General features: G+C 45.0%; 1 long non-coding RNA gene across 1 annotated transcript in view; it reads left to right on the forward strand.

Annotated features, from left to right (window-relative positions):
• LOC115251234 (uncharacterized) overlaps window positions 1-19,369 on the forward strand; it is a 49,413-nt gene extending 30,044 nt beyond the window's left edge. Inside the window, exon 3 of the long non-coding RNA XR_003889807.1 lies at window positions 17,610-19,369. This is a non-coding gene — a long non-coding RNA (uncharacterized lncRNA). The remainder of the gene's footprint in view (window positions 1-17,609) is intronic.
• The last annotated feature ends 354 nt before the right edge of the window (window positions 19,370-19,723 follow it).

Below are 19,723 nucleotides of genomic sequence, written 5' to 3' on the forward strand. Positions count from 1 at the left end.
ACACACATAGGGCCCTGGGATCCATCCTCATCCAGGGTTGGATCCTGCCTTCAACCAGCTAGGGCAGGCAGCTAGGATAGGTTCCAGCACCCTCCCCATGACCCTGATAGGGATAAAGCAGTCCAGAAAAAAAAAGGATTTTGACAGCAAGGAATGTGGCCAAAAGGGTCAGTTGATGGAAACTACAGACAGCGAGCCCCCAGCTCAAGGATTCTTCTTTTATGATAACATGATGCCCAATATCAGGTATTTGGGAGCCACCAGAGAGAAACTAGCCCAAACAATCCATGATGTGGGCTGGAAATAAACAGTACAGTGTCCAATTTCTAAAATACATCTCACTGAATGCCATTCAGAAAGGAAATGGGGAAGAAGATGAAGAAAGTGTTCGCATATTTGTTGGGGGGGGGTGGGGGTCGGGTGGTGGGACGACAGTTGCATGAGGCATCAGCTGGTTCCTGCTAATACCCATTCCATCTCACTGAGAGAGCGAGCTAATAAAAGGAACGCAGCGCCCCCTCCCCTCCCCTCCCCTCGGAGATCAGCTCACAGAAAGAATTACATCATCGAAACATCCAACTTTTCTCTGAAGTCGAGCAGTTGTCACTTACGTTGACCCAAATTCTCCTGTTGTCAGACTGCGTGTGGTTCCACGTACAGGTGCTTTCCACCTCAGATGGAAGACGGATCCCAGCAACCCCCCCCCCCCCCCTCAAACCTTTAACCTTTGAAATTAAACCTTAGATATGAGGGGGGGGAATCAAAGGTGGCACACATCAGTCTAGGGAAAGGTTATTGAGGCATTAACATTTAGTTGTTTTTAGCTCGCCTTAAGATGGACGGGCATCCCAGCCAAGCTCCTGGGCTTTGCAGCAGCCCCTTCATTTAAGCTGTCTCAAACTATGCTCTTTCTCCAGTCAAATGAGACTATTGATCAGACAAAAGCACTCGTAGGTTATGTTTAAAAGTACGTTTCTGCACTTCTCAGTCACTTCTTTCATCAAGGGAACACGGGAAAGCAAACATTACGTAACGGTGATGTTTTGAAGCATATGAATCTCAGAAGCTGAAAGTTGTGTTTTTAGCGTTGTTATTGAGCTTTTCTAGACTCAGCGGCTCTGGCTGGCTGTGCTGCTCCCAGATCAGCCGTGTCCAGATGGCATGGCGTGGCCCTACAGGACTCCAATTTTAATCCTCTTGGCACAGGCTTTGCAAAGCAAGAGGTGGAAGCGAATGCTCAGAGTCAGACGTCAATCAGGGCATTTCGGATTGGGCCACCGTTGAATGGCACAGAGCACTCCCAGCGCACGCACATGCACACGTATGTGTGTTTCTACACTTACTATACGTTCACAAGAACCCGGAAGCAGAAAGTCAGATAGACAAGAAAATGATATTGGTTAGCTTATAGCAATTCCCGACGTGGCAGAACGAACAATCAATAAACACTGAAGCTATTTTGGCTTGTGGCGAATGAGAACTTACCGGGGTCGCACGCCGTCTTGTTTTTAGTTCCTTTGATTTCCGTTTCCGGGTCTTACAGCTCTCGGCAGATACAGACGTGAAAAGTCATTTAATGAGATCAGCCAGGCTAATAAAGGGCCATGTAGGCACACTGAGTATCAACCAAAGTTAGTCGTCTTACATCCGCGTGGCGCCACGGCTTTATGGCTGCATGTTGCACATATCGAAGGTCTTTTTCAGACTTCCACCATCCGATCGGATCAACAAAGGTTTGGCCCCATCTCTTCTGTCTTTGTGTGTGGATGCCGATAACTTATCTGTGGAGTCCAGTGGGATATCTGGCTGTGTGGGAGAGAATTCCAGTGTGTGAACTAGCAGAAAATGGAGAAAACTCTAATTGTTGTGTATATATGAATATTATCCTTCATTTACTGAGTGTTATACTCAACTGTGGAAAGTTTTTGTCTGTTTTTTTTTTGGGTTTTTTTACATTAATTTCACTACAAGCAGAGTAAATAAAGCTAAACTTAGCTGTAACTTCTTTCCACAACTTGCTGCGACAGGAGCAACCTATGGATCGTAACATTCAAAGAATGCTCAAACCTACATGATCAGAAGACAACAGCGGAGTTCTGTGAAATGTTAATAAGCTATGGGAGCAAGTATACTGTAAAACTAATGCACAGTAATCATTCCGAATAATCGCCTTTGGTTTTAATTGGCCACTGGAGGAGCACAAACGCTCCTTCCTTCTTTCCTCCGAATCTCTTTGGCAACCGTACTGAAAATCAAAACAGCAGGAAAATGTATTTCTTTGCTGAACAATGACCCTCTGATCTACAAAGATGTGTTCACAGTGGGTAAAGGAGGTGAAAAATGTGGCACTTAGTTGTGTATATTTAGCTAAGGGATGCACAATAAAATGCCAATCTCTTGGCACGATCATGGGTTGATTTTAGGTTGGTTTGTCTCCTGTGATCTTGTGGTGCACAGAGGTGGTGCATCTCAGCTTTCCCTCTCCCTGGTCATCCTTTGCGTGGTGCAAAAAGTAGTGAATGGATGACCCAGGTGCTCCGCTCATTAGCCGCTAAGCTAATGCAATCATCGCTCTGTGCACATCGCACAGCTCAGGACAGTTTGCCCTGAGGGATTTCTTACCCAGAAGAAGGCATCTGGTGCTGTGATCCATCTGCTTCTTCCTCCCCTACAAGCTGAACATACCAGCAGGAAGGGCATAAATGTCGTCTAGACACACCATTGCTCGCTTCCGAATGACCTTAAAAGACAGGATTCTGGTGAGGATTTGGGTAAACAGCTCTATATTTATAGGGTAAACCCAGCCTTCACCTGACTGCCTGATTACCAATCGCACTGCTTCTGTTACCAATATTTCTCCCAGTTTCCTCCACTGCTGAATAAATAATGAGCAGGTGTTGTTTTATACATTGTTACTGCATTTTAAAGCATTTCTTCGCATAAATACATTATTTGTTTGGGTGGAGACCCCTTCCCACACAACGTTTTGGAGAGCTGTCACGTTTCAGCCTCCAACGTAAACTCGCTTCCAAACAACAGCGGTTTCCGTTCCAGTCCAAGACGAGCTTCGCTTTGTGGAGGCCGTGTTCCAGGAGCACTCGTGAAATCATTCCCTAAACCTGCCCAGATTCACACTCGCACAATCTGAGGTGAGACTCTCATGCTGAAGGCCAGGCCCTCTGTCAGAAATAGAGGTGACGATTCACAGCCCAGGGCATTTGCAGAAAACCTTTGGAATGGAACACACCCGATCCAAATCATCGCGGGCTGAACTGTACAAGGTGCTTTGGGGAACTCTTTGCACCTGAGGCGAAATAAAAACCCAAGCGAGGTCGGCATTTTTGCATGGAAGGTGTGAAAAATGTTGCAAAGTTTGGGCAATTTGACAATTTAATCAGCAATTTTAGGGAGTAATTCATCCCGGCAGACACGCGGTGGCCCGCGTCGGTGCCTCTGGCTGCCACAAAATGAGCCCATATTGTCTGCTGCGGAGCCTGAGAAATGTGATGTCAGGCGAGCATTTGGCAGGTTTGGAGTGGAGCTCAGAAGGAGCAAACACATTAAATACTGTGGAGAAATGAAGCAGCTAGTTTATGGGCTTTCGCCTGCAGACGGGGAGGTATATTGAATGAGTGAATGAGGACGAGCTGAAGGACCAGGAGGGCTGCAGAGGCCGCCTCAGACCACCGCGGGCTGCGAATTGCCGTCTGCAGCTACAGTATATTACCTCTATGCTGTCCACCTGCATGCAGCCCACGGCTTTGTTTCCCAACCTAATGTGACCATTTCACTCAAGACGGAAAATAGCACCTCAAGTTTGCTGTTGCTAAAACGGCCCTTCGTGTTATTTCCTCATTTGTAAAGGCGAACATGCGACACGTTAAAGAGCCCTGTGTGGCGGACACATTTGCCCCACTGCGGCGGTGCAATGTGATGGGATAAGTACTGAGGTCTGTCCTATTAACGGTAGCGAGCCAACTTGGATGTTATGATGAAAACGCGAGACATGTAATCTCCGAGGGCAGGGTGATGCCAGGGAAACGGCTTTTCTGTTTGTCCACATCGTGGATTTAGGTCCCTTTATCCCAGCTCTCTCCCGCCGCCCTCGCTGCGTTATTATTTTGTGAATTCCCACAGTGTGGCCAATCAACAGATGTGTTTAAACCAAATTTGTCTTCTCTCGCAGTAAGCTTCCCCCCATGGACAGTGGGGTTCTATCGTGTAACAGAACCTTGCAATATTGTCGCCATTGCCAAAGCATTGTTTGCAAATGAAGCAGGGCTGACATTGAGCGGATGCTTTGTCCTTCACATAGCGTTTAGTCCAAATATTTAGCTTTGGTTTTTATTTAGTTGCTGCAATATCCCGCAAACGCTGAAAGAATTTGATACTCGATTACACCTTGTAGCTGTGAACTGTCAGTTTTGTGCTATACCTTAAGGTGTCTGTGTAAATTCTCAGTCATCCAGGTCATTGTATCCAAGGTAGTTTTCTCTGTCAACTGGACTGGGTTTCTTCTCTTGAAGACGTTTCGCCTTCTATCCAGAAGGCTTCTCAGAACGTCTCAGAACTGAAGAAGCCTTCACCTTGCAATGCAGCACTCAGTACAATGGAGCTGATTTTTCCCCCTCAGATTATGTCTATAAAGGCTTGTTCACTCGTCACAGAGGTCTATTTGTAAGAGTGAGAAGTATTAACAAAAGAATAAAATGCCCATGAAAGGCTCTCAGGTGCGGTGAAATGGCCCTTCTCATGGAAGGTCACAGGGGTTTCAATCAACAAAAGCCTTTAAAAACCACCAAAAACATGTTGCTAACAGAAGAAAGCAACAACAGGCATCCTTGTTTTGCTTCCCCCTTCACGAGTGTGATCATTTGCACTTATCTTCCTGTCATTCCTATCTTCCTGTGATGAACTGACTTGGAATTGGGAACTTTACAGGATCCATTAATTAATGTTGATTAACTTTTAATATAGTTGGAAAAGCAAGTACAAGCCCTGTATCGCTTTTCTTGGGCTTTTTTTCTATTCACATTGACATGGTGAGAGGGAAAAAAAACTTCATTATTTATGCAGAGTTGAAAACTCTGTCACGAACTGTTACCTCCGGAATGTGCCAGGTTAAACTGATGATGCGAGAAAGACATCTACCGCCATCGGCAAGCATCGTCCCCTGACAGGCTAATATAGTCGTCAACAAGTGATCTATGTGTTCAGCGACTTTCCTGAGCAACGCAGGTAAATTGTGCATAGCGCTGGATGAAAACACAAACACCTGGTCATTGTTTTAGTTCACGCTTGATGTCAATTTCCACCTTTCTTCATATCTGGAGGCTACATTTCCATTCGGCTCTGATGAGCTCTGCATGTTAATCGTCCTGATGCCAAAGAGCAGCTCTTCACTGAAGATGAGGACAGCATGAGGATGAGCTCCGTAGGAGCTGCACAAACACGGCGAGACGGAGATAAAATGTTACACCGCTTCATATCCGTCCTGATTTTGAGCACTGTCACTATCCGAGTACCTCCAGCAGCAGAGGAGTCGCCCTTCAGTTCAGAAATTAACTGATTGTTGGTGGAAAGCAGTTAAAAATGACATTAAAAGACACAACGCTGCCGCAGCTGCTAATCCGGACAAAGTGAACGCCCAGCCAGATCCGAGTGCAGCCGTTCACACGCGCCTGTTCAGTAAGGAATGGATAAATATTGTAGGGAGAGGCGATTATTTTAAAATATAGTAGCAATAAATGCACATTTGAGCTCTCCTCCTCCCCTGGGAACATGAATAATGAGGCCTTCGAAACTTTTGGAAATAAACGCCGAGGCTGGAAAAGTTAAATCACCTGTTGTGTTTCATCAACGCGTCCCATAAAGGCGTCGGAGAACCTGCAGCTCATACTTTTATTGTCGGGATCCACCAACTATTCCTTTCCTTATTTCCCTCCCACCCATAAAACACAGGTGCCCGCTGATGAAGGTCCCTGAACATATTTTATTCACGAATGCAGCAAAAAGGGGCCGTGTTTCGCTTATCCCTATTTTTCATGTAGCAGAGCGTATCGTGGATTGGAGGAGTTGTTCGGCCAGATGTGGCTAGGCGCCGGTCAACATGTGTGGAAAACGAAGAGGACTTTTCCTTGTTTAGGTCATTCCTGCAGGGTAATCTGATGCCGTGCTATAAATGGGGGTGGCATCTTGCCCAAAGTGCCAACCTGTTGTGTTCTGTAATCCTCATCAAAGGCTTCTGGGATTGTTTAAAAGTAGACCACGATATTTGACGTGGTCCTGTTTTTGTTTTTTTTTGGGGGGGGGGGGGGGCGTACAATTGTGCAAAAAAGCACATGGTTTGGAAAATTGGCTCTTGGTGTCTGTTTTCACACACACGGCAATTTTTGATTTAACCAAACGTGTTTTTGCATTTTATTTCCAGCAGCGTCTTCTATCATCCTCAGACTTGTACAGGCTGTTAAATTTTTCCTGCCTGGCCTGGTTTTATTCTGAATGTGCTTTAACGCCTAAATAAGTCTGGATGTGAGGGGGAAACGCATGCAGCGAGCTTCTGAAATCAACACATTAAATGAGAGCTGTTGAGAATACTCTGTGCCTCTGCGGGGGGCTTATTATGTGGCATTGCGGAACACCGTGGCGTAGGTTTGATGCACGGTTGCCGTTTCAGCTCCTACATTTACGTGACCTGTTATGTAGAGGTCTAGCTGGCGTGGCAAGGGGTCTGTTCATTATTGGACTGAGCTCACGGTGATGTCGAGTGTGGGGACATTATCAAATGGATCCATCCAACAGGCACTAAAAAGAAGTGCAGCCTCGGGGTCTCAAGCTGTTCAACCTTACACTCGCTAATTGCTCTCTGTCACGAAGGCCAGAATGTGTCAGCTCAACAGTATTCAAGGTTCAGTGAGAAACTCTTCTAATGAAACAAACTGAAGAAGTCTGAAAAAGTGGACACGGAAAGCAGAAAAATGTCACAAGCCAGTAAATAATGATTGTTCTGTGAACCGCTGTTGTAAACCAGGACGTTTGGCTCTTAAATAGAATGTATTTTCACATTGAAAGCAGTCAGAAAAATGTGTCTGGAAGCAAATTAGCACCTTCTGTTTCATACAGATGCTCAAAGGTTACCTTCTGCTTCCTGATGAAATAAAACGCGGGGAAAATGTTGACATCGCCAAATGAATGCCAGTTGGCTATAAATGCACTGCAGTGTTGTATCGGCACCCTAAAATTGGTCGACGTAGCTGTTCAGTTCTGTTCGTGAACCTGACGAAAGCACCAAAGGAACGAGAAGTGTCTTTTCTTTCTGAAATGCCAACGCTGGCGAACGCCGAACAGCTTACTTCGGTGGTGGATGTCTGATATCGGCGCTGCTGACTGATTGGCGTCTGATTGCGTTGCTCCTCATGCCAGAGCTGATCCACACCCACAAGGTGTGACCTCCCCAGGCAGACAGAGGGAGACACAAGAGGAAAATAATTTAGTGAAAGCAACGTAAACAGAGAGCAGCGACCTAACCTTGTATAATAGTGGTCGACAACAAAGCAGGAAATGATGTAAATCCCATCGAAGCGTTGGCCAGTGGTGAACACACGGACGTGCTTATTATAATCACCAGAGAGTGAGCTGGGGTCAGCAACCTCGGGCACATGTGCCCTGATTGGTACACTGCTGCATAATTGTTGGCCTTAATTTATAGCTGTAATCACACGTGTTGCTTTGGGTGAGTATGCTACGTGTTTATGGGATGGTGGAAAGTCATTATTAATTCTGTGATGTTGTCGAGACCCAACAGAGTTCAATGGTGAGCCGAGGGATGTGACTCCGTGACTGCTCAACAAATGCAAGCTTGAGCTGCAACGTGAGGGACCAACAGTTTCAGAGATTTTTGATGTTCAGATACTTTTATTTGACAATAAGACAGCAATTCCCATAAGTGACATCATTTCGCTCACCTTCAGGACTGTGGCAAATGCTTAGAGATGTGGCAGACGTAGCCGACCAGAGAACTTGGGCCTTTACGTCCGGCTCGGTCAGCTTGCATGAAACATCTGATTACACAGTAAAAGAATGGTTATCAGGTGTGCTGACATGGTCCGAGCTGCAGAGTTGTGTCTTTTAAATAAAAATAGCATTTTTTGTATTAATGAGCAGTGGTAAAATTGGCTTCCTTTGATCAGTCCCTCTTTAGTCCTGGGACCAAATATCAAAGGTATTTTTTACTGTTTTGACAGCTTCTGCTTTATTAAAGAATGTGTCTCTTTTCTTGGTGTTCAACTTGCTGACCGATGAGGGCGATATAAAAACCTTTCATTTGTAAATAATGTACTACCAGTCTATTTTTAATGTGGAAAATGTCCAGCTTGGATGCATTTGTGAAGGTTCTTCCCTTTCACCTTGTCTGAAACAGGTCCGCTAGCATAAAAGAAGATGGTTGTGTACAGAGAGAATAAAAAGATGAGTGTGTGTTCACTTATTTATGTGGCACGCATTTACTCTTCTCCGACTGAGTTCAGGGGAAGTGCACGACGGACATCTGCACCTCGGACAATGCTTTTTTCCCAGACTAATAAGTCTTGTTTGCCTGCAGACACTTCGGGACTCCTCAGAGTTCCAAGTTTCCTTTCTGGGGCTTCACGGCTGAAAGCTGGAGCTTGTTTCAGATTATAAACCTGAATCATTGATGAGCATAGGCCCTCATCATAAATTGGTTAAAAAAAAAAATCGTGATCTCGATTCACACACACACTGCCAAACTCATTTTTAGACACAATTCTAATTTAGCATTATATTTTAGAAGCTTGATCACAGGCAAACACGTCTTTCTTCTTGCCAAGTTAGTTGAAGCGTGAGTTGAGCGTTAGCGTGATTGAGTCGAGCATTAGCAATGAGTGAGGGCATGAAAGCGGAGGAAAGTTGGAGGAAAGCCTTGGCGGAGGGAAGGAGAGTTAAGGATAGCCACCCAAACCCAAGTGATAAGTCGCCCGCCCGAACCGAACTCGTGCCCGAAAAAGGTTTCGCTTTCAACATTGTGGAACAGCTTCACATCTCAGCCAGACAATGACGGTCTAAGGTGCGTTGCAAAGTAGTGACTTTACCTGGTGTACTGATGCTTTGAAATGTGTCGAGTAAACAGGAAGTCATTCCAAAAAACGGCACGGATTTCATGGTTTGTGTTGCTTCATATGGTGACTTAGTCGATGTCATCCGTAGCCTTGCTGCCCAACTTTTATTGCTTAATAAAATAGTAATATTACCCAGCTGGCCATATTCTTTTCCCATATTACAGCTCGATGTCTGTGTAGAGTCTCAATCATCCAGGTCATAGTTCTCCAAATAAGATCTCTGCTCGACTTCTGGAGAGAAGAAGGCCCTAACAATTCCAGTCAACGCAGAGATCTTATTTGCATATTATAGCTCGCAATTGATTCCACATCATATCAAGAAAGGGCTTCCGACCTCATTAACACGCATCTGTACTTGAGAAATGACGAGTTTGTGTGTGAAACGGCTCCACGTGTTCACTTGAATCAGTATCAGGTCACGTCTATATTCAAAAGTTTCACATTTGTTCACAACTAGCCCCTCTGCTGACGACCCTCCTGCTCTGTGGTGGAGGGAAATCTCATTGCTTCTAACTCTAGATGACCTTTTAACTGTTCCTTTTCAATAGGTCAGTAAACGTTACGTGGGGAGGAAAAAAAGAGTCATAATCTCAATTCTAAGCACCCCCCCACAATCGCGATTTGTATTTTCTGCAGAATTGTGCAGCCTTAGATGACCGAGGAACCTTTCTGAAGATTAGGGAGGACACCAGAGTTTCTGAAGGCGGGTTCTCAGATTTAGAGATTTAAACGTTGGCGCCTCTGTAAAAAAAAGTACCGGTATATTATTCCATGGGATTTACAAAGCAGAAAGGTTTTTGGAAGTTCATTAATAACCCGCGGCCCCCACATAATGAAGGTCCCGTGAGACCCCGCAGCTTGAGGACGACTTCTGCTCCTGACGTTCATTCATGCACTCGTGGATGAGCAGAGGAAATCCCGAACCGGGCTCGTGTCTTTGTGTTGAATAATTGCTTTGTTTTTCTATTGAAGGATGGATGTGTGATGGCGATTGTATCATCGGCCGTTTCCCTGCTTCTGCTCTCAGCAGTTAAATTAATCGAATTGGTGATAATCCAACAAACAGAACTGAGATTTGCTCCAGGCTCCATTCATACGATCGTAGATCAACCTTTTCTGTGTTTTCGGGGGGGTTTGAGGGAAATGTTGCCTGTGAAATCACGTTATTAAAACGCTATATTTTAAATAACTGATGCCCACTGGACTCAAGGTTCTGCCAGAGAAAGAGTTGCTCTGCTCCTTGTTATTTTATTCCGGATTAATTCCAGCTCTGTCTGCGTGTGCTGGAATAAATCTGTTCATATCAATAATACAGGAGTGGATGAAGAGTCAGAGTTACTCCATTTCCTCTTGGAGCAGATCGCACAGGTCTCTGGATTGTGGATTCCTCAACAGTTCCACCTTCTGTGCCGCTCCAGCCAATCAATATTTGATCAAGCCCCCGTCATTACAGTCCCTGCCTCCCTGTTTTAACTTTTCCCTCCCTCCCTCCCTGTATAATTCTCCTTGGCAGCCTTTGCCAATATTTGATTTTCCTAGTGTGTAACCACAATCGGTGCCCTTTGAACTGTGCAATTTCAAGCACCAGTGGCTGGCATGTACCTTAAATCGACCAAACTCTGCTGGCCATAGATGCATTTAAGACATCAGTACATGCACTTGGCAAGTAAAGAAATGCACCGATCAAAGAGACCGCCACCCCACAGCAAAGGAAAAACCTGCACCAGATAACTGTGATGCATTACAACAGATGGCAGCCTTATTATAGGGGTGTATTCACAGAAGCGTTAGTAAGGTGCTAATGAGAAATGTCAAATCATCACCTGTCGTTTCTCATCCACATGAACTGGTTTAAAGTTATTTAAATTAGAATCGATATTAATATCTGGGTGGGAGTGTCTGCATTTGCGATGGACTGGAGTGAAATCAGTCACTTCTGAAGGTTTTTTATTTAATTCTTCAGAGTCGCGTGCGATAAACGCTGGCTGTTCTACTTTGATGACATTTGGAACGGACAGCAATTAAAATCACATTTGCATAATGCCCCTCTAAAGTTTTATGGCTGGCAAATTTAATTAAACAACCACACTCACCCACCGCGACCTTCAATTAACCTAAAGAAAAAAAAAGAACTAAGCATTTTTAACGTGATTATATGATTTCAAAGTCTTTTGCTGCTCCTGCTAAGTTTCTAACGTTACTTCCATGTCTCTCCAGGGGGCCTTGGAAATCTGGGTTTGTCACTTTGAGCTCAAATGCGTGTGGAGGATACTTAGAGAGACCTCTGTGGCAAATGTTAAGGTGCAAGTGACTCAAATGAGGGATTAATTACTTAAAACGTTCTGCCTAATTCCCTTGACTGGACTTCAAAGTAAAGTTATTTTGGCAAAGTGGCTTATTAAAAATGGGCCCGTTTTATCCATGACCCTGTTGTGCCACTCCTTGATTACTTGAAGGAAGTTTGAACCCTATAGGAAGAACATGGTCGGCGGAATCTGTGGATTCCTCCCGAGGACAAATCTGCATTGTTCCGCAAACCCGAACGACTCGCCGCTTTTGCTTGGACCGATCCAAGTCAAAGGTAACCGATAATTACGTGAAAACTGAGAAGAGTTTCAGCAGCTGTCACACAATGACAGTTTTTTGGGGGTTTTTTTGGTCAAAAAAATGAACATTTTTCTCTGGCCGCCATTTTATTAAAAGTGTAAATGCTGAGGATATTGGTCCATGATAACGGAAAACTTTTAAACCGAAGTTCCGTTCACACTTTATCTGAAAACTCGTTAAAAAAAGAAGCCTCCCGAGCTGTGAAAGTCCACCAACGCCTTGTAGATGAGACATTTCTTATTATTCTCTAGTCAGGCTAGTTTGAAAGTGTCATTCTGCTAATTTATTAGCTGCATTCATACTCTGAAGTGTCTCGTCCCTCCGTCGGGTTACCTGTTCATACACTTGAGAATCTGATTACAATAAGAAAACCTCAAGAATAAACTTTCTTTGAAGCAGGAGTGTTCCGATTTTAATTATATATGACGGATAATGAGGCTTCGCTGGTGGCGAGGTTTTGTTTCCGACGTTCAAGGTCGGCCATAACCGCGTCTTTATACTCACGTGGGAGAGTCGGAGGACTTGAAGGCAAGGTGGTGGAGAAAAGAGCCACCAGCAGGTCGCCAAGGAGTTACAAACTTTCACCTTTTATCGCATTTCTCAGCCGGGATTCCAAATGTGAGCGCGAGGATCTGTTAATTCTCGAAGAACAGCAGCTCGTATGGCAGGGGAGGAGTCTCGGCTACAGTGGAGATTAAAGAGTCTCTTGCACTTCTGTACAGTAGGCTCCTCTGCTGGAGATCTAATTTCAGTAATTAGTGCCATAAAGGAAGTGGAATCTCATCAGTTAGAAGATCAGATCGGACACATCTAAGACTGCTTCAGATCTTCTATTGAGCGCCTTTAGACAAAAGCGTGGTGGATAATTAAGTCCGGGAACCCCAGTGGCTTTGGCTGATTCACCATTATTAGCTGGGCCTGCAAGAGGACGCTGACTGGAATGATAAAAGTCCTGCCCTGATTATTCAACCATATTTTAAGCCTTTAGAAAGAAAATTAAGCAGAGGGCTGGATGTGCCCTAATACATCAGCTTTTACACGCTTCATTAGCCACACAGCCTAACGAATATTTCAGGAATATATTATGTGTGCTGTTAAATCAATAAGTAAGGCCAGTGCTGTTTTTTCTTCGTTCATTGATTAGTAATGCAGACATTATGAGGAAAAAATAAAACAGGACTTTTCTCTCAACGCCCAGGAAACAACAGCCGAACCTTCTGACTTTCGGAGCGCAGCCTGTTCTCCCCCGATTCCTTGGAAATATATGACTGCAGCATGTTCAACTTTTCAGACATTCATAATTGAGCAGCACATGATGAATAGCACCGGGGTGTTCCATTTCTGGCCGGCTTGAAAACAATGTCAGGATCTGCAATGAGCCGCTGCTTTCCACACTGTACATCTCAATACCGGAATCAATTTGCAGCCGTCTGTTCTGGAGAAGGAATAGATGTTCATGGAACTCCGCGGCCATTCAGTTTGCCATTAAGTTTGTGAAGTTTTTTTAATTGAGTTTAGAGAAAAGTCCAGATTTGAATACTTGCTTAAACATAGACGTATTGGAATATTGAAGTTAAATGTGCTGGAACTTCTCATGACATTTGAACTGGAATCAGACAACGAAAATAAAGCCTAAAGATAAAGCTATATTTGGTAAATCTATCTACTAGAGCAGGGGTGGCGGAAACCAAGGAATCTGTAATCCAACTGGGTTTTCTGACCGACCGAGCAGACAATTCGGAGGACTGCCCCCCCAAGGTCAGATTTCCGACTGGATATTCCTCATTAGGAAGCTGGCTTTCAAAGATGGCTGCCCCCAGTGTAAACAGAGTGCTCGCCTTTCCAAACTGTCAACAACGAAATATGCAGGGAAAAAAATAAAAAAGGGCTACATTCAGCGTTTTGTGTTTTCTCTTCATCCAACATGTTTGTCCGGAAGTTGTTTGTATTTGAACCAGGCAAGCCCAAGAATTGCCTTTGGGGAGGTCGCCGTCTTGTTTTCCGACTTTGTAACTGCTGCGCTGAAAAGTCGCCCGTGATGTCATTCCCAGGTCCGAAGTAAATGGAAGCTGACGTTTCACCAGGGCTCCCACTTGCCTTGGCGAGAGCCGTTTTCCGGTAGGACCCAGCTGGACTGCAGTCCTCTAGGACGGGGTTCCGACACCCCTCTGCTAGCACCGTTACCCTTATGATGAAGAGCGTTAGCAGCGTACGGCCTTCATTAGCTGTCAGCGATATCATTTCTCAGGTGTGTTTTTAATTCAAATGTATTTATAGTTGCAGCGTCTGCATTCAACCTGTTGAATGGGAAGCTGTAAGTGGCCGATGTGAGGGGTGTCGGAGCCGCGGCTGCTGCTTGCATGGGTTGAATCGGCTCCACAACAGGGAGGAAAACAGGCGTGCTCCTTTCTCTTGTTACTGCAGCTCTTTGCAAGCAGGCAGTGAATTGAATTGCTAACATCGCTGTAGCCGAGCCTTTGTGTCTCACAAGACCTTTCTTTACAGTATTAACGTTCTTCTTCATCATATTTTCAGAACAGCTCCTGATATTTCACAGGACATGAAACAAACAAAGGATAATTGGAGATGTTTTAAACAATTTATTAAGAAACAGGCGTGACTTGATTCCAGCTACAGAGTAACGTGGACACAGCTTGACACAAAGGTATTCATTCATGCAAATTTATGGGGAGCTATTGATTTGTCATTAATCCTGCATGTGTTGCCTCAGCTGAGCCCCGTTCTCGCGGCTGAATTTTCAGTTTTTTCATTTTCCCGTGGTTGTAAAAAGCCGTCTGGTCCAGTTCGGCGACAGTTTAGGAACCGTTTGAAACCAGGTTCCCAACACCCAAGCTTAACCAAGCAATTATAGGGGATTGGTCAAAAGACGGTGCTTAAATAAAACGATACATCAGCCAAGGTCACCCACAATCCTCCACTCCGCACACGTGTTTATTGCAGGATTAAGGCTACTCTCTTGATTGGAAAAAATGATTTAGCTTTGGTACTGAAATGAGAACCATTTGGCTTGGTTCATTATTTCTATATGACATAATGGGAGCCATTAAAGCATTAAGGTCCTATAGAAAATGAGATTACTCGCTACACATCAGGTTATGTTAGAAATTACCCTCATGTTGAGGATTTTATCGCTCGCATATCTTTCATCGGTGCGGCGTCATCGTATTGCTTTGGTGCACTTGTCATTTTCTGGTATACTTTTCTATCAGCGGGTGCAGAAAGACGTCTCAATAAGGTCTCCACTGACGTGGAACGAGTGGTTCGCTTTCAGCATGACGGTTCCCTCTCTTAGATAAAAAACACAACATCAATCACTTCTAAAAGTTTAGTTCTTGATACGGGGAAAATCGAACTTGGCCGTGCGGTTGGAGGATCCAGCGCTGGCTGAAGCGCCGTGGCTGCATCTGAAACTTTTGGACAGTTGACATTTGTTGAATTGGAAAAACAAAAAACTCCAACATCCTCTTTCCATCTCATCTTGTCAAACAGCCCTTTGACCCTGTCTGGAAATGCCCAGATGCCCCCAACTTTCACAAATGTCCCGACTTTTCCGTTTAATTGTGTATAATTGTCCTCCGCTCGGTAGCATGTACAGGAAAAGACACAACGCGGCAGCAAGAACCCTCCACATTACTCAGCGTTTATTCCCATTTATCAGTGAAATTAATCAAGAATATTACTTGCAACAAAGAACAATAATTAAGTCTGACACTGGTCTGATGGATCCCTATTTGGGATGGGGTGTCAGTCCATCGAGCGCTGGTATCTACTGTACGAGCCTGTGGGACTCAATCATGCTTGCTTCACCTGCTCAGGTGTTGATTCAGCAGACCTGTATTCCCCAAAATTGGGGTCAGCTGACACCAGAATATACTAAATTATATTTTTTTTCCCATTAATGGATTTCTTCTCCGCAAGATGAAAATGCCAGGATTCATCGGGCTCAAAGTGTGACGAGAGGTTGAGGGAGCCTGAGACATCATTTTCAGACGTGGACTCAGGACTCCAGACATCAACCCTCGTCGAGGGTCTGTAATAGTGGCGAGCAAACTTTGGGAGGAGAAGAAAATCTGAGCGACCACTGCGGTGGCGCAAAGCTGCTCAGAAAACCGCCGCTGTGCTGTTGTGAGTTTTGTGTGTTGGCTGGAGGTCACAGGAAAAATGCACAGCTCTGCACTCTGTGATCCTGCCACTCTATGTTGCCGGGCATTCCATGTTGCCTAGGTGACGAGCTTTGTGTTTTGCAGCTTTTTTCTGCGGGGGGCGGGGGGTTCAGAGGAGAGTGAAAGTGGACATGAATGGTAGGAGGAGGAGGAGGAGGAGCCCTAAAGCTATCACCGTTACCTTTTCCCAGCGACCCTTCTTACTTTCAGACTACGGCCATCGTTAAAGATGAGCGTTTCTCCCTGTGCCTTGATTACCATGAAAACCAGACCATCGTTTTCATCTTCATCAAAAATTAGCGGTTAGGAGCATATATGTATGTGTGTGTGTGTGTGTGTGTATATATATTTTTATATATATATATATATATATATATATATATAATGAAATCAATCCACTGGCTTTGCAGTGAAACCAGCCTCGCTCTGCAGCGACAGATTAATCAATACTAATCTATCAGCAGCAATTGGCGATTGATATTTTTCTCTGCGAGCAGCACATACCATACTAAGCTAATTAAGACGTATGATGTTGGAATTTCTGCCCCCCCTCGCGGTGCTGCGATTGGTTCAGTGAACGTAAAGCTGGATACATTTCCCACAAGATGAGACCTTTAATTAACTGTCTCGTGCCATTAGCAGGAATGGCCTAAAATCCTGATGACTTAGCAGGACGCCCACAGCCAGGCGGCAGCTTCAGCCATTAGCAGCCCTGCCCCGAACATCCAGAGCCAGAAAAACAAATGAGAGCACCAAGACGAGAGTAAGCAGAGCCGGCCGATGTCGTGCATATTAAACCTTTTGGCTCTCCGGTGTCCGCTCCTTTCACTCAGAACTAATGAGTTACCCTTGGAGGTGATTGTTCCACCACTGCTTCGTACCAGGTAAGAGGGCTAATGTATTACAATAATAACTAGATTACATTAACCTGCGATATGCTAATTTACTGGAAGCATTAGTGTTCATCCATGCTTGCTATCCCACTAGTGCCAGTGACATGTTTTCTAAGTCTTCTGAGTACATAAGTGTTTACACACGTATGTAGCGTGATATTAATGAATACAGAGGGCTCCTGGCCCCACATTGATCACTTGTGGTGTGAAACACGACCCACCTTGGCTACCATCTCCAGCCTCCACGTCACGGTCCTTTACATTGCTAATGAAGGCAAACAGGAGGGAAAGGCGTGGGGGGCACAGAGGATGAAATCACGTTCTAGTTGTTCCGTGTCAGTGCGAGCATCTTCCCGGGTCTGACAGATCGGCCAATTAACCTTATTTACCGCGTCTCCCCTCGTCCTCTAACGAGCTCCACTGGGCTTCTTTCTAATAATGAGCTGCTGAGGTTGGGGACCGCTGGAGCATTGGTTCCAATCGTGTTCATCCTGCAATTATTAAGGTGACAACATGGCATTCATGTCGCTGTTTTTGTGGCTTTTTAGAATCACAGAGTCGCTCGGGCCTAAATTTGAGTTACTAATATTAGCCTGGCTGTCCAATGACTCTGGTTTACACTGGTACACCTGATTATTGAGCCACTGTCACTGGATTTATCCAAGGAAAAGCAAATCCCAATTTAATATTGGAACATTTTTAGCTCCCTGATTATCTTTTGGCACGACTCTCGACGCAGGTTTTGCACAGCATGGAGCATCCCCGCGCTCACTTGTTATTCATCTGTTCAGGTACGCTGCCCGGGATCCCTTCTCCCCGCCGTGACCTTCGCTGGACAAGCGCCGGCTCCAGAGCTGTCAGGTTCAGGTCCACGCTGTTGGAGCCGCTGATACGGTCTGCGGTGCAGAACTTTAGCATGGTTCTCTGAGCAGCCCTCAGGTTTCAGGAGCTCTTGAAATGATAAGACTGTACATTAACGTGTGTGTGTGTGTGTGTGTGATACTCATCTGACCATATATGTCTAGTTACCATAGCTACCACATTATTTAGATATGTTTCATGATTGTGTGATTTTTTTTTTTTTATAATCTACCCAGTTCTATCTTGTTTACTTATTTATTTTTTGCTTCTTGACTGATATTGGAGGTGTTTTGACAGCTTTGCCACACTGTTTCCAACATGAAACAGTGTGTAAACATGCTGGTTGGGGGGGGGGTATTTTGAATTGGTGCCACCAGCAAGAGTTTATCGTGAATTACAGCACGACAGCGCTTTGTTCTGCTCCTCACCCAAGAAGCTACCAGAGGTCTGACTAACTGAGATGTGGGCAGTGATAAACAGGCCTGTCAGTAAATTTCCAATTAAAATTGAACTACACATCTTTGGATTTAATGGAATCGGTGAGGTGAATGTGATATTTCAGAGGTTGGAGCAGGATTCTGTCAGGTTCGCATTTTACTTTGAGGTAAATGCTAGCATTTTTAGCCGCCGACAGACTGCGCTGCATAATCGTACCTCGCCATGTAGCGACAAACAACAATAGCAGTGGTAGCCTGGCGGTGCGGAGCCATCAGGGAAAATGTAGTGTGTCATCTCCTCTAATGCAGCAGAAGCCATCTAATAATCTAGCTGGCAAGCTGCACGCACGTTTGCTTGGACCGTGCAAGTTGATGAATGCAGCCTCTGACCTCCCCGCCCTCCTCTCTATTGTCATTTTCTTCTAGATTTCTGCGTCTCAACCATCTTATTACAGCAAAGTACCCTCTGCCCATCCCAACGTGCCCGATCCCCAATGCGGGATCTTGTCCGCCAGCTCCAGTCACTAAGAATGAAAATTCATCTGTGCTCCAGGGTTACCTTTGCATTCCACTTTTGAAACGTGCAAGCTGCTGCGGCTCACGGCGTCGGCGAGCTTCACTTCCAGTCTGCAGCGCTGGTCAAAGTTAAATCGGGAAAAGGATAGCCACCGGGAGCTGTCAGGCATGCACGAGCATCCTCTTTCCTTCTGTCTAATGATAGCCAAAGTTGGTTCCCATTTTATTCCTCCTTTTCTAAAGAGCATGACCTTTGAATTGTAATTGTTGCCCCCCTGCCCCTTCTTCTGTAGTAGGAGGAATATAAAATTCATGTTTGTCTAATAACAAAAGAGCTGAAGATCCCACAGGTCCTATTTTTGGACTAAACCAGTTTGGATCACGCTGGCGTTCCGCCTCAGGTACAGAACATGTGGAGATGCAAGTTTAACAAAGTAGACTTGTTTTCTTCCTGTCAAATAAATGTGCTTATTTCTGAGCCAAAAAACTAAGTAAAGTCATGTGAAGGCTTCCGGAGGAAATGTGATCGATGGGGTGCGCAGCGCCGTGGGTGGAGGCCTATTCGCTGATCCAGCTGGTATAATTACTCCTATTACAGGGTCAGCAAGCGATTCGGTTCAATACATCAACCAAGGAAATGTTGGCTATAATATTCAGCTCGCAAAGCGTGGCTCAGTTTTTCTTTTTGTCCAGAGATGTTTTTTTAAAGGCTCAAATGTGAATAAAAGCACCACATTTAAAAAAATAAATGAATAAATCTGGCGCTTACAATCATGCACAATGAAGACGCACGCAGGCCGCAATCACATAATCCCCCCCCGCACTTATAAAATAGACCAGATTTGGGGGCTTTAGTCATGGTGCATCCCGCAAATAAATCCATACCATCTGGAACGCATGTCCACCTACAGCCGACGGTGGGAGAGCGCGTGACGCGCCATCCGATTGGGTTTTCTTTGCTTCGCAAGGACGCAGCGCCGCCGCCGCGTTGTTGTTTTGTTTTATTTTGCTCTTTTCTTTTTTCCGGCGTGCACTTTGCCGCCAGCAGGAGGGACGCGGCCGTCATGTTTGGCAGGTGACAACAAAGCAGA

This window comes from Takifugu rubripes, chromosome 10 (assembly GCF_901000725.2).
Source record: "Takifugu rubripes chromosome 10, fTakRub1.2, whole genome shotgun sequence".
Lineage (NCBI taxonomy): Eukaryota > Metazoa > Chordata > Actinopteri > Tetraodontiformes > Tetraodontidae > Takifugu > Takifugu rubripes.